Raw genomic sequence first — 4,047 nt, forward strand, 5'->3', positions numbered from 1 at the left:
GGGAAAAGACCAAATTAGTACCTCAATTAAGTTTTCCGTCTAAAAACTAACGGTCCGCCACGTGTTAACCTCTGAGGTTGACATGTGGCACTATATAAAAAAAATTAAAAATTAAAAATATTTAAAAAATAATTAAAAAATTAAAAAACAAGGGGGTGGCTGGCCACTCCCATTTTGGCCAAAAGCCATCCCTTTATTTTTTTTATTTTTTCAATTTTTTTTTTAATTTTTAATTTTTTTTTATGTAGTGCTACATGTCAACCTCAGAAGTTGACATGTGGCGAGCTGTTAGTTTTGAGATGGAAAATTTGATTGAAGTACCAATTTGGTCTTTTCCTAAAATTGATGTACCATCTGTGATACAAATTGAAACTCAGAGACTAAAAAATAAAGTTGTCAAAACTCATGGACCAAAGGTGTATTTAACCCAAAATTTAAATGGAAAAGTATACATAACCCCCGTAAACTACCATCTCATTGTCAATGTCTCCGCCCCCCTCCCCTCCCCTCCAAAAAAAAAAACAATTACCAAAACATGTTAATTTCCCCTCTAATGGCAAAAATACCCTTCATAAAATTATTTAATTTTTTTAAAAAAAAACTAACAAATTATTAAAAAAAATCTAAAATAACAAAAAGTTATAAAAAAAATAAATAAAAACTGGTTTTTCTTTTTCTTCTTCTTCTTCTTCATCTTTTTTTTTTTAATTGTTTTTATATTTTTTAGTTATTTTTATAATTTTCTTCTCTTTTTTTTTTCATTATTTTTATAATTTTTTTTTTTATTGATTTTTAGTTTTAGTTTTTTTTTTCCTGAATTTATAAAGAAATTTGTCTTATTGAAAAAAAAAAATTAGGGCTCATTTTTGTCATTAGGGGGGACATTAACATTTTTTAATAGTTTGCCGTGAGACATCAACACAATTGGTAGTTTCGGGGACATTGACAATGAGATGGTAGTTTGTACTTTTCTCAAATTTAAAATTAGATATAAACCGTTAAAAAAAGTTTCAAATTCTATAAATTATAATCTTTTTTACACCGCAGCCTTTTTTTTTTTTTTTTGACAACTACAGTGCAGCCAAATTCAGTAAACCGATACATATAATAATAGACAATGAAATTTAGGAAGGGGACGTCCTCTTTTTAAAGAGACATCAAATAGATAGTGTTTAATTATTTAAGGAATCTATAATTTTTTCAATGGTTAACATTTAACTTTATTTATTTATTTTTTTTTTTATAAAACACTTAAAATTAGATTTTGACCATTGAAAAAACTACATCATCTATTTTTAATTATAAAAATGATAAAAAAAAAAATTATAAGTAGAGTTTATGCAAAATAAAAATTGTAATATATAACACTCCTATTAAAAGTAGACTTTAGATTTATGCTGTTCTAGAAGAAAGAAATAAAGAAAAAAAAAAAGGATAATTGCACCAATGGTCCTTGGTGGCTGGCCTAAATTACGAATCACTCCCCGTGGTACAAAAAGTTCATGGAGGGTCCTTGTGGTAAACTATAATTACAAATCATTCCCTGAATCCGTTTTCCATCCACTAAGTTAACAGAATCTGCCCTGTAACGGCCCACCCTATAATTACAAAAAGTTCATGGTGGGTATTGTTTGGAATGGAAATTCGCCCATCTTTCTATTACTTAGTTCTTTGGCCATCTACCAGTAACGACTCATCCACAATAACACAATATTGTCTGCTTGTGGCTCCCTTGAACTAGACTTCTTAGGAGGTCACCCATCTCGGTACTACTCTCGCAGAAGTACGCTTAACTGCGGAGTTCTGATAGGTTCATGGCCATTACGACTTTAAAACGAGTTGTGTTAAGAAGGGTGCGGATATACATATAAGCACATCTTCATTCCCATACCTAGGAGATGTGAGACGTCACAATCACCCACTCTTGGGACCCAGCGTCCTCGCTGGCGACCCTCATGAGATCACCCCATTCTTGGCGTCCCAACGAGTGCCCACTAGCAACCCTCATAAGCTTGTGCACACTCCCCCCATCTCAGGCTGGGCAATGGTTTTGATACCATTTGTAATGACGCGCCTCCAATGACACAATATTGTCTGCTTTTGGCTCCCCAAAACGAGACTTCCTAGGAGGTCATCCATCTCGGTAACGCTCTCGCAGAAGCACGCTTAACTGCAGAGTTCTAATAGGTTTATGACCATCACCGCTTTAAAACGCGTTGTGTCAAGAAGTGTGCGAATATACATATAAGCACATCTTCATTCCCATACACAAGCAATGTGGGACGTCACATACCCCACTTGTGCCTCCAGTCTTTGAATAGCTTGACTTGTAATGGCCTCCAATCTTTGAATGGTTTGACTAGTCTGAGCATTGGTCTGTTGTTGCACTGTAAAAAATTGGAGTATAGCACATTCGAGGTCATTTTTCTTTGGCTCTGGATTTGGTTGGACTGCTTGTGGTGGAGCTTGATAGTCAATTCCATACTGAAAATTTCTTTGCTGCCCTTGCGGATTCTGCACATTCTGATTGTTACTCCATGAAAGATTGATGTGGTTTAGCCACCTTAGATTGTAAGTGTTGGAGTATGGATTGTTTTTCAGAAGATAGTTATTCTGGCCACATAGTTTGCTTGCTCCTGATCTATAAATGAAAACATAGGGCAAGTCTTAGTGGTGTGGTCAGAATGGGAACATATAGCACATATCTCAACTTGTGCAATCTGTTGAATGGGAGAGATGTTATGAATAGTTATGGCTTTCACTAGCATATCCAGCTTTCTCTCCATGGTAGCCATATAAGTTTGAACTCCACCATATTTTCACTTCATATACGCCATTTTCTTTGAGTCATTGCCTCCCTCGAGATGAGAATTGTTGGGAGTTTTCACTTAAAGTCTCAAATAGTTCTATGGCCTCCTCACTATTCTCCTCCATTAGCATGCCTCCACAAGCTAAATCTACAAGAATTTTGTTAGAATTATTTAAACCTTCATAAAAGGCTTGTACTTGATCATCTTGAGATAGGTTATAATGTGGGCATTTTAGAAGTATCTCATTGAAGTGCTCCCACACCTCAAAGAATAGATCTCCATCTTTTTGTTGGAAGGTTTGAATCTCTCTCCTTAATTACCTAGTCTTTTGGGTTGGGAAGAAATTTTTCAAGAACTTTGTGTCCAACTCCTCATAATTGTGAATAGACCCCGCAGCCAAAGAATTCAACCATAGCTTAGCATTATCTTTTAATGAAAAAGGAAAGAGAATTAACCTGATTCCTTCCGCGTTTAAGCCATGGATGTTTTGCGTTTTGCAAAGGTCAGAGAAGTCCCGAATATGTAGATAAGGATCCTTTGTAAGTGTGCCTTTATAGTGTGGAAACATATTAAGCAAGTGAAAAGACTTTTTAAAATTGCTTTGCACATTTGGCTAGAAAAGCAATGAACAGTGGTTGATTTAGATTCTGTGGTATGAAGGAACTCTTCATCGGCTTTTTGCTCGGGCTGATTCTCTACACGTGCTTCTGCCATCTTTCCTTTACTTCGAATATGTTTTCTGTTTCAGAGTTGTCTCTTTGTCTTCGAGGTTGTCGAATAGTGTGTTTGATCTTTGGATCGTATGGAATGATGTCTAAATTATGAAATCGACGACCTTGCATATGCATAAAATATTGTCGTAGTGGACAACAACTTTAGTGCTGCTGTGTGGATGGGGTGCGCGCGAGCGTATATGGATGTGCGCTTGATCGCACTATTGTAGACCAGAATCAAAGTTCTGCAGAAAAATAAAATAAAAATATTAGACTATTTTTGAATTTAAGCAAAAATAGATAAATAAAAGGAAAAACTTCTAAACATAATCCAACACAATCTCCGGCAATAGCGCAAAAAACTTCTTGTTCAAATATCTACTTAAATAAATAGGTAAATAAATGTACGTTTGACTCGCTAATGCACAAGATTAAAACTATAGTATAGAAAGCAAGTATGAAATCATTCCCATGAGAATTGATATAAATTATAATTAAAGAGAATTTGTTAAATAAATATCTTG

General features: G+C 34.7%; 1 non-coding gene across 1 annotated transcript; it reads left to right on the forward strand.

The window, feature by feature from the left end:
* The first annotated feature begins 3,022 nt into the window (after window positions 1-3,022).
* Window positions 3,023-3,129, forward strand: LOC133858185 (small nucleolar RNA R71). The gene has a single exon (XR_009898463.1). It is a non-coding gene; the product is annotated as a small nucleolar RNA R71 (small nucleolar RNA).
* The last annotated feature ends 918 nt before the right edge of the window (window positions 3,130-4,047 follow it).

Source organism: Alnus glutinosa, chromosome 14, assembly GCF_958979055.1.
Source record: "Alnus glutinosa chromosome 14, dhAlnGlut1.1, whole genome shotgun sequence".
NCBI classification, from domain to species: domain Eukaryota; kingdom Viridiplantae; phylum Streptophyta; class Magnoliopsida; order Fagales; family Betulaceae; genus Alnus; species Alnus glutinosa.